This window comes from Xenopus laevis, chromosome 8L (assembly GCF_017654675.1).
Source record: "Xenopus laevis strain J_2021 chromosome 8L, Xenopus_laevis_v10.1, whole genome shotgun sequence".
Classification (NCBI taxonomy): domain Eukaryota; kingdom Metazoa; phylum Chordata; class Amphibia; order Anura; family Pipidae; genus Xenopus; species Xenopus laevis.
The window spans coordinates 27,342,697-27,354,901 of record NC_054385.1 but is presented as its reverse complement, the minus strand read 5'-3'; positions in this window follow the sequence as shown (position 1 = coordinate 27,354,901).

The window sequence follows — 12,205 nt, the reverse complement described above, 5'->3', positions numbered from 1 at the left end:
ATCATTATTAGGCATTATTTATAGAACACCAACATATTTTGAAGCTTTCAGTGTATGTTTTTTAAATCATTCACACCTGTCCCGGCCACAATAAACTTGGTACACTGCCCTGCCACAGGCATAGAAACTTTAATCAATAGCCAGTTGTTTTTGGACTGTCGGAGGAAACCTGACCACCAGTCAAATAATAATAATATTCTATAAAGGACAAAGGAGCTACATGTCCCATTATTTATCCCTAATCAGGGGTAAAGATAAAGCTAATCTGGGGGAGCATGCGCGGATCAGAGTGAGACAGATGCAACTTCACTGAGCTCTGTGACCTCCCGGCCTAAAAGCCGGTATATCAGCCTCAATACAGCTTGGAACTGCACCGCATCGATGGTACACAATGGGGGAAAAAAAATTAAAGGAGACAGCAGGTATGATGTCCCCTTACCTAAGTAATACCCCGGCCTGTCCTCTCAATGTGCACAACAAGATGGCGACGAACAGGAAGGCCTAGCACCACACTCACCTATTCCGCAGTCCTCTTCCATTTCAGTCATGATAGGTTCATGGAGCCCAAGGCACAACATGCGGACATGCAAGAATTAATAAACACATTACCTGATGCACCTCCAGTAACGGAGGACATTTTACTGCAGCATCTGAATACTTTAAAATACTCCCTTACTCATACAATAACTGACACAGTGGCACAAGCACTCACCACAGTAAAAGCCGATATCGCTGAACTAGGCAATCGCATAGAGAAAGTAGAAAACTCCTTAGATGAGCTGATAGATTCATACAACACCCTGACAGATAGTACACTGCAGGCATAATTGATTCAATGCATAATCTATTCACCTTTCTGGTACCTGATCATCCCTCTGATCATCCTTTTTATCTCTGGCGTATGGACAGAGCACACAGAGCTCTAGGGGCCAGACCACCTGAGGCTAAGTCACCAAAAGATGTCATTATATGTTTACATTATTTTGAAAGCAAAGACTTAATTATCCAAACTACTAGGAGTCGTCTGTCCATCACATTCCAAGGAGCAACTCTTCAGGTCTTCAACGATGTTTCAGACATCACTTTAGCAACAAGGAGAGCCTTGAAGTCACTTACCCAACAACTGAGAGAGAATAATATTCCCTACAGATGGGGATATCCCTTCAAATTGATTGCTGTCAAAAACAGCAGGTCATATGTACTGCAAGACATTTCTCAGGCTAAACAATTCTTACTAGCCTTGGAACTGCCAGTTAAGGACATATCCATACAGCCACCGAGATGACTGACTCCCGACAAGATACAACCCCTATGGGACAAAATACCAACATCGACTAAACAACGGTCTTACCAATGACAGATCAGTACAACCTCTTCCTCAAAGAGTAAGGGATAGAGCAACAACTACCTTCAGAGACCCTCAGATGTAAGAACTCGCCGCTGGAAATTCAGTATTTCATCACACCGCTGAGACGGACTCAGCAAAAATTTGGATACACAATTACCTATTCTGATAACCGAGACTAGGTTATACCCGAGATAGAGTCTGAGGACTATTCACCAACCTCCTCAGCTAAATCTATCCTATTGAGTGCAAAATTACATAGAAGGATAACAACTAGTGGACCATGACTCACAACACTGCCATTTGACATTACCAATCTGACCGCCTAGTACGGCCTTGGAGAGTAGATGAGTACACAAACTTTCCACTCTTCCTTCATATTATGCCTTACTTGTTTCTTTACAAAAGTTTTATTGTGCTGCAAAGTGCTTTTTCCTGCATTAGTGCTGCAAAGTTTTCAGTTTAACATCATGGTTAATTTTTTGTTTATTGTTGAATATGTGGTACTTAGACATATGTAACCAAACTCGAACATATAGAACGATTATGATCCTGAAAGACCTAATACAAAACAGCAATCAGTGTGCACTTCCAGTAGGTATCAAAAGAACAATATATGTAAACCGTGATGGCTAATTTTGTCTCTCTAAACCTTAAGGGTGCAAACTCCCCATTGAAAAGTAAATTGCTGCTTAAAGAACTACGAAATTTAAAGGCGAATATAGCCTTTCTCCAGGAGACGCACCACAAAAAAAATGAGACCTGGATGCTAACAGATGTCAGATATCCTAAATATTATTCCTCCTCAAATCCTCAAAAAAAAGCAGGCGTAGCCATCTTAATGCGTAATACAGTTAATTTTTCTTTGATACACAAAGAAGTGGACACAAATGGTCACTATATATTGGTACATGCTTGACAAAGGGGCATGACCCCGAAACGTTGCAGTCCGCACAATAAACGAGTAGGTAACACTGCAATTTGAATGCCTGTGTGCCGATCCTCTTCTGTTCTATACCACTATATATTGGTAAATGGTGTCTTAGAAGGAGTCCAAATTACACTCCTCAATATCTATGCGCCAAACAGAGGCCAGGTTTCTAAACAAATTAAGTGTGAAGCTCAAAAAATATCCAGAGGATCCTATAGTTCTAGGAGGGGATTTTAACCTAGCACTTTCACAGGTAAGAGATGTTCTGAGGGTTAAAACATCCACACCTCAGAGAGATTTAGAGATCTCCTCACAAAGGTTTCGCCAAATAATACGAAAACTACCAGTCTTGGATATATGGAGGATCAAACATCCCAAACAAAAAAAATATACCTTCTATTCCCACCTCTATAGCATACATAGCCGAATACATTACATATTGATCTCACTTCAATTAAGCCATCCGACCTCAAGGCCGAAATAGGACAAATAACCTGGTTGGATCACAAATAATCACCAGGACCAGACATATAAGTATTAATAAACGCTTCCCCAAACAATTATACGGTAGAATGTGTGACCTATATAAAGGCTATTTATAAGGTGACCCCATACATACTCTGAGATCATACATTACGGTAATCCCCAAGGAAGGACGAGGTGAGGTCCAGGTGAGCTTTGCCTGCTTTAGGCAATCCGGAGACAACACATGCAGGGTAATTGACCTAATAGATATACTAATGCAGAAAATGCATTTGACCGCCTCAACTTGAAGTTTATGTTCTCCAACAAATATGGTCCAAATGTAAAAATATTTTGGTCCTTGTGGATAGAATTAGCCCCCTTACCCCCTTCCTCTTTAATGAAGTCTTTCCCCTAGGACTAGAAAAGCAATTTGTCCAGAATTGGCAACATACAACTGCACACCAGCTTGTCAATCTATTTAATATGTGAATTAAGAATTTTCTAGACAAACAACAGATGATAGAAGGGCATGAGCTCTCTGGGCTCAAAGATTATATGTATTTTCAGCTGAGACATTATGTTAAATCGTTATGTGGTTTGTAATTTCGAAAAACGGTCCGCACACACCAATATTGCAGTCGGGGATTGTGCCCCTTTTATTAATGCCACCAACAATCAATAATCAACGTTTCGGGGGGACACAGCCTCCCTTCTTCAGGACATCCTGAAGAAGGGAGGCTGTGTCCCCCCGAAACGTTGATTATTGATTGTTGGTGGCATTAATAAAAGGGGCACAATCCCCGACTGCAATATTGGTGTGTGCGGACCGTTTTTCGAAATTACAAAGCAGTAAGGAGACCTGGCAAGGTCAACGGAAGACCAGCACCACTACGCAGAATAAGTGGAAGGAGGTGTGCGGTAATATAAAATTTCATTGTACCAAATCGTTATGTGGTACCATGAAACTACTTGATCTGACCCTAGAGAACGCAGAGAACCACCCCATTTGTACATGCAACTCTGGGACAAGGACTTGGAAACCCACATCACAATTGACCAGTGGAAACAGATTTGGGCCAATGCCACAAAGACTTCCCTATGCATGACCACTAAAGAAAATATTTATAAGATATTGTTTAGGTGATATCATACCCAAGCTCTTCTACATAATTTTTTTCCTACTGTATCACCGAACTGTTGGAGATGTGGTGCCACACCAGAAACATTGTTTCATATGTTTTGGACATGCCCCCCCTCTGTGGTCCACGGTACAAGTCCTGGTGACAAAAGCGACTTGCCTAGATTTACATAGTGACCCCCTGACTAGGGATGTAGCGAACTGTTCGCCGGCGAACTAGTTCGCGCGAACTTCGACTGTTCGCGTCCGCCGCAAGTTCGCGAACGTCGCGCGACGTTCGCCAATAGGCGTTCGCGTCAAAATCGTTCGACCATTCGATCGCTAAAATCGAACGATTTTCGTTCGAATCGAACGATCGAAGCCATTGGATTGAATGAAATCATGAAATCCTTCGATCATTCGAATCGAACGATTTTCGGATGTTCGAAGTTCGCGAACTGTTCGCATTTTTTGCCGGTGTTCGCGAACGGCGTTCGCGAACACATACTCGGCAGTTCGCTACATCCCTACCCCTGACTCACTTGCTGGGTCATCCAGTATTAGGAGTTGGGAAAAGAATACAGAAGGTACTAAATTGTATATTTACAGCAGCAAGGTGCTTAATTGAAGCTAGATGGAAAGACCCTACACCTCCATCATTATGGGACCTAATTAATAGAACAGAACATGTGAGACGTATTGTAAGGCGCCACAGCCTGCGGTCTCCTCCCCCTCAGCCTATTTAAGTGTGCGCAGGCGCACTAACGCTGCGCAGTTATACTTACGTGAACCAGGAAGTAAGTTCGGCATCTCTTTGCTGCAGTTTCCTCTTGTCGGATTTCAGCGGTTTCTTCAGCCTCCCAGTTCTGGCTCCTTTTCAGCGCTCCCCAGCTTCAGCCCAGCAGTCTTCCAGCACGTTACTGCCTCAAGCGCACTCCAACTTCAGTCAAAGTCCGTTGCTAGGAAGTCCAGCCATAGAAACCAGCTCTTCAAGCCACAGCAACAGCTTTTGGGCCATAGCAACCAGCTCTTCAAGCCACAGCAACAGGTTTCAACCATAGCACCAGCTTCTCAAGCCACAGCAATAGTTTTTCGGCTATAGCAACAGCTTTCAGCCATAGCAACCAGCTCTTCCTCCATGGCAAAGGCTCTGCAGTCCTTCCTCTACAACTGAGTGAGTTACTAAGTCTTATCTAAGCTAGTATAATTACTACCTGGCTCCTTATGCTAAAGACTGTGCTGTTAACTTTTGCTTGCATCCTGCATGGCCCGCTCCTTATGCTAAAGACTGTGTTGTTAACCCTTGCTTGCATCCTGCCTGGCTCCTTATGCTCAAGACTTTGTGTTAACCCTTGCTTTTCATTTTGCTTGGCTAATTTAAGACTTTGCCGTGAAATTCTTTTGCCACATTATTTGTGCATGTCTAGAAACAGTGGCTATTCGCTACCAATTCAAGGAAGTGGGGGCACAGGTTGTTGCTCCCTAATTCTGGAAGTTAATGCTCATTTATGTAACCACGTTCCAGTATTACTTACCTTGAGGAATTAATCCTTCCCTGCTCAGCTGTACAGTTCACTCCATTTCTTTCCTAAGGAGGATTCATCTGATGCCGGATTCATTCCTCTGAGTTCCTGTAGGAAGAAATTATCACTTAAGACTATTTAACTCTCAAAGAACTTTCTCCCAATACAGCTATACTTTCCTGGAAGTTCCTGCTAATTTCTGGACTTAATGTGGGATAGCCTTCCTGGGAATTGTTCCTTATTCAAAGTCTGAAAATAAAGAGACTTTTGTTTAATTTACAAGTGTGTATTTTTCTTCTGCTGCACAATACAGGATTCACTTTGAAAGCTACATTGAATTCCTAACACGTATGGAATATTTAACTGCCATATTACATAACACCTCATTAGCGACTGAAGAAGACAAGAAGTAAAGTATAGAAACTAAAATCGAAACCAAGTAAATTGGTTGTAATATTTTCCCCCTAATCTTCCCATATGTCAAGCCGATCAAGTACCTTTCCCCCTATGAAAGTGAAGGAATAGAAAGAATCCTAACATTGGTGCATAACACAGACCTCCCAATAGCCACAATACTACAAGGTGAAACTAACCTACTGCCTCCAAGCGAGTTGAATTGCTTAGTACCACACAACTTACCTTTTTACCAGCCCCCCAAACCCGTACTCACCCGACCCTCCGAACCTCCTAAAAGCTCTCTTCAACTTAATTCAAATGCTGACATCCTACATCTTCCGGTTGCTTCAGTGACGCAGGGCTGGGGGCGGCGCGATCCTTCCATTGGCTGATTACGTATCACAACAGGACTTCAGCCTATGGAAGGATCGCTCCGCCCCCAGCCCTGCATCAATGAAGCAACCCGGAAGATCAGTCAGTGCAGGGAGGGATTCGGCTGAGAAAGGTGCGCAGGGCTGGGGCGGATTTGAGGGGGGCATTGCGGGGTGCCTTTGCAGGAAATATTTTGTGTGTAGCATTTTCTTCATACTGACACATTCCTATGATTTTTTTAGGAACATGTCAGAATCGATTTAAATCATTCGATTGTACGATTTTACTTCGATCATACTTGGATACGGCTGATTTCGCTGGAAAAAATGCTTCGACTATCAAAGTACTCAAATTCCATGGTTGAATTTCGAAGTTTTTGAAATTTGATCCTTCATAAATATGCCCCTTTAAAAGTTACCTTAAAGGTGAACCACCCTTTTAAAATCTCCTCCAATCCTCTATCATCTCCCCCAAAACAGCTGCACCACATTAATCTCCCTACAGGTACCACACAGGTAATATCTTGACCTTGGAATTCCTCACCCTCAACTTTACACCTCATTTTTTAAAATCCTTATTGATGATTTCACCCCTTCCCCAATAATCTGTCCACTCGTTCCATCACATGCTGAACCTTAACACCAGGCAAGCAGCAGCCCGTTCGTCATGAAGGGTCCTTCATGCTGAACTTTAACAAATAAAACATTATAACCACCTGAACAGTCTAAGGTTGTGATAGGCATTGGATTAGAAGGCCTGTTAGGAGTATGATGCAGTAATCAGGACAGGAAATAAATAAGAAACTAAATATGTTTTTGGTTAGTTATTTTTGGCTGTTTCCAAGCGAAGGCAAGGGCTTATTTGATTAATGTTGGAAAGTGAGTAAAGGTCATTCTTGAGAAAGCATGTTGTGGGGTAAGAGAAGGTAAGAATTATGCTAATTTCTGTTACTGTTACATAGGATAAGAGGGTAAAGTAGATGTAGCTGAGCCAATAGTTAACAAGTTAAGTTAAAAAAATATATTTGTAACAGACATTCATTAACATTTGTTAAAGGTATCCTTATCAAATGCATTTGTTTTCCATAACTCCTTGCCTTCATCTATTCACAGCTGCATGCCCCTCTAACACGCCTGCACAAGTTGCTTACTCAGCAATGACTCTTATTTGTTGGCAAGCAGCATCTTCCTCTTGTGTTCCACTTAATCTAAATTCATACATTTTTTTTCTGTTTCATATTGCAAAGAATGATAAGCAATAAAACAGTAAAGCATACAAGGGTCCAACCATCCTTTTAGTTAGTAGTAGTAGTAGTAGTTACCCCACATCCTTCTTACAGCCTACAACACAGGCCTATACTGTATACTGATCTGCTCCTGACCAAGACATTCATGCCCAGATTTCTGTGGTAGATGCCCCTAGGCCACATAATCCTAACTGAACAGTTATGTCCCATGTGGCCCCCTTTAAATTGCTGACTGACATTACATTACACTCATTTGAAATACAGACAAATAAATGGGCCATTTGTAAAGATTATGTTAATCTTTAGCGCAAAGTAAAACCAGCACTGTATGTATGTATTATTCATTATTGCCTACAATATTAGCTTCACCAATCCTATATGTCTCCTTTCAAAATGGGTGTTGTTCTGGGTGGTCTCTGTCTGGGTGGTCTCAAGTCTCTAGTGGGGGAGGATTGAGCCTGAGAAACCAATGCTTTGGTCTTGGCAATCTTTGTCCTTTGTAAATGCTAATGGTGGAGGAGGATCAAGCCTGTGACTGAGACCAAAACCCAGGTCAGCAGGAACTTTCCCAAAAAATACTACCATGCAGGGAGGCACCAGCCTATGAAAAATATGACTGGGCTAAACAGCTAGGACCCCCTATGGAGTTTACCTTGATGGTAACTTACCAATTTTATGGTCTTTTGGATGAAACCCTATACTCTCCCCACACCTCTTTGTACCTTCTTCCGCATAACTTCTTCAGTATTTGTCTAATGCTACTGTATTTCACAACATGCCTCTGGCACTAAATAATGATAGAAAGTATTTTCCTCATAGTGAGACTAGAAGTGAGAAGTGAGGTTTCTCCACGTTTTAGTAAATTTGATGTTTGGTTTTGTCCTGTTTGCACTGGTATGGTCACACTAAAATTCTACAGTGCAGATAAGTGATTTTTTGGTTACAAATGAAAAATGGATTTACTATATTTATTTATTTATTTATTGAGGAAGGAGGAGGACTTGGCTACAGTTGGCCATACATGACCAATTAAATCTATGAATAGCCTTTGGTATGGGTCTTGCTGGCCTGAGAGTTCATACTCTTTGCATAAAAGATCGGAAAATGACCATTCTTTGTACTGCCCAACATATACATATGTCTATTATGCCCATGGCCTAATTGGTGAGAGAGAGGCCTGTGTGTGGACATCTTAATTTAACTCACCTCACCAAAAACCTTATGACTTGTTAAAAGTTTATATAAAGGAGGAGGTTATGTTAGAAAATGAGGGGGCAGAAGTCTTATGGGTGGAGTTCTTCACCAATTGTAAAGAGTCCAGCAAATTAATTGTAGGAGTATGCTATAGACCCCCTAATATAAATGAGAAGGAGGCTAAGCTCCTGATGCAAATAGAAAATGCTGCTAGTTTGGGTAAAGTAATGATAATGGCGGATTTTAAAACGCAGATATTGACTGGAATTTGAAGTTTCCTGGCCTCTTAGGACATTGGTTCATAAAATGGCCTTTATCCTCACAATACATGCAAAGACCCTGCGCTCACCCTCGAGCCTTTTCCTTAGAGGACAGATGAATGACCCCTAATTGCATGGGTTCATCCTGAGGAATAGGTGGCAAAGGAATGGGAGTTTTATTAGCACTACAAGCTGAGGGAAAATATGTACCTCTTTCAGCCTGCCTTCCCTTTGTCTCCTATCAATCTGGATGGCTAACCTCATAAGGTCATCCAGAGTGGATGGAGGAGGGTAATTTACCAAACTGTCTTTGACAGACTCAGAGAGCCCCACCTGAAATTGGCTATGAAGAGCAGTGTCATTCCAGCCTGTTTCAACAGAGCAGCAGCGTAAATTCCGTACAGTACTCCTCTCTTACCCTTTTCCCCTGGTGGAGTTTACGGATGGTAGTATCTGCAGAGGTAGCACGATCTGGGTCATCGTACAATAATGCCATAGTACTAAAGAATACATCTAGGGAAAAGCCGTCAGGGTCAGAGGGGGGTAACCTTAGTGCCCAAACCTGTGGGTCACCTTATAGCAAGATCATCACGAACCTTACTTTTTCCTCACCGGTAATGAAGGAATGAGGGAAAAAGAGGTACAACGTACATGCCTCCTGAAAAATATAGAATTTACACCTATCCCCACTAAATTTGTCGGGGAAGGAAATCTTCCGTTCATGGAGATTACTCCTACTAACCACAGCAGCTGAAGTAGAAGGACTCACAGAAGCTGCAACAAGTGCGCGCCATAGAGAAACTGGCAAAAAAGAGGAGCAGATCAACACGTCGGTCATCGCCACCCTGCTAGACCACCAGGTTGAGTCCTCACACATTGATTTGGCCATTATGTTTTCAGCTAAAAACCACAGAACAGAAATGGTTGTCATTTAAAATTATATCAAATCGTTACTGTTCTCAATTTATTCCCTTAAGGGGTAAATTTAGAAGCACTAAGAATCATCCTATGTTGCTTAATATTGGAGTAAAGAAGTTAATAGGAAAGAAGAGTACAGGTATTTCCTTCAGTGTATACAATAGAGGAGTCTGAGCTCACATGCTCACTTCATAGCTGCACTTATGGCTCAGCTCAATCTAGTCAGTGGCTGACTCAGGATATGATTTATAAAGCTTTAATAAAAATTAATGTAAACAAAGCTCCAGGGACTGATGGCATACACCCCCGGGTTCTAAGAGAGCTTAGTTCAGTTTTAGACCAGCCCCTATTTCTAATTTTCTCAGATTCACTTTCATCTGGTATGGTACCTATGGATTGGAGAAAAACTGATGTTATTCCAATATTTAAAAAGGGATTACAATCTCAGCCTGGCAATTATAGGCCAGTAAATTTGACATCTGTGGTGGGCAAATTATTTGAAGGCTTGTTAAGGGATCACATTCAATATTTTGTCCTAGTGAATGGCATTATGAGCAGCAATCAGCATGGCTTTATGAAGGATAGGTCATGTCAGACAAATTTGATTGCTTTTTATGATGAGGTAAGTAAGATTCTGGACAGTGGGGGGGGGGCAGTAGATGTGATCTATTTGGATTTTGCCAAAGCATTTGATATCGTGCCCCACAAATGACTTCTTTCTAAACTAAGGTCTATTGGGCTTAAAGGAATAGTTCAGTGTGAAAATAAAAACTGGGTAAATAGATAGGCTGTGCAAAATAAAAAATGTTTCTAATATAGTTAGTTAGGCAAAAATGTAATATATAAAGGCTGGAGTGAACAGATGTCTAATAAAACAGCCAGAATCCAACTTCCTGCTTTTCAGCTCTATAACTCTGAGTTAGTCAGCGACTTGAAGGGGGGTCACATGGTACATTTCTGTTCAGTGAATTTGTAATTGATCCTCAGCATTCAGCTCAGATTCAAAACCAACAGAAATGACCCATGTGGCCCCCCCTCAAGTCTCTGATTGGTTACTGCCTGGTAGCCAGGGTAACCAGTCAGTGTAAACCAAGAGAGCTGAAAAGCAGGAAGTAGTGGTCTGACTGACTTGTTATATATCAAATCACTCCAGCCTTTATACATTGCATTTTTGGCTAACTAACTATATTAGAAACATTTTTTATTTTGCACAGCCTATCTATTTACCCAGTTTTTATTTTTACACTGAACAATTCCTTTAATGAAGTTGTTTGCACATGGATAGGGAACTGGCTACAGGATCGGGTACAGAGGGTGGTGACTTAGGGGAGGGTATTGTAAGTAATGTATCAGTGTTTGCAGATGACACAAAACTATCCAGCCCAACTGATTCCATCCAGGATGTGGCATCCTTGCAACAGGATCTTGACAAACTGGCAATCTGAGCAGCTAAGTGGCAAATGAGATTCAATGTTAAATGTAAAGTCATGCACCTGGGATGTAAGAATATTCAAGCAACTTTTACCCTTAATGGGGCAAATCCATTTTGGTAAAGGACCTTGGGGTCCTTGAAGATGATAAACTTGGCCGTAGCGAGCAATGCCAATCAGCAGCATCACGGGCAAACAATGTCTTGAGCTGTATTAAAAGGGGCATAGAGTCACATGAGGAGGGGGTCATTCTTCCACTTTATAGAGCACTGGTAAGGTCCCATCTAGAATATGTCATACAGTTTTGGACTCCAGTGCTCAAACAGGACATTACAGAATTAGAGAGGGTACAGAGAAGGGCATCTAAGCTGGTAAAAGGTATGGAAAATCTTAGCTTTGAGGAAAGACTGGCCAAATTGGGGATGTTCACACTGGAGAAGAGGCGCTTAAAGGGTGATATGATAACTATATATAAATATATAAGGGGATCATATAATAATCTCTCTAATGCTTTATTTACCAGTAGGTCTTTCCAGCTGACACAAAGTCACCCATTCCGATTAGAAGAAAAGAGATTCCGCCTAAATATTCAGAAGGGGTTTTTTTACAGTGAGATCTGTGAGATCTCCCTAAATCATTCATACAGACTGATACATTAGATAACTTAAAAAAGGGGTTGGATGGCTTTTTAGCAAGTGAGGGAATACAGGGTTATGGAAGATAGCTCATTAATCCAGGGACTAGTCTGATTGCCATTTTAAAAGTCAGGAAGGAATTTTTTCCCCCTTTGAGGCAAATTGGAGAGGCTTCAGATGGGTTTTTTTGCCTTCCTCTGGATCAAATAGCAGTTAGGCAGGTTAAAATAGAGCTCAAAGTTTGAATTTGATGGATGTGTGTCTTTTTTAACCTAACTTACTATGTTACTATGTTATCATAGCCTGATGCTTGAATTATAATTACTGGGGCCACACCATAAAATACTTCATTTTTGTTCCCATAATTGACAGG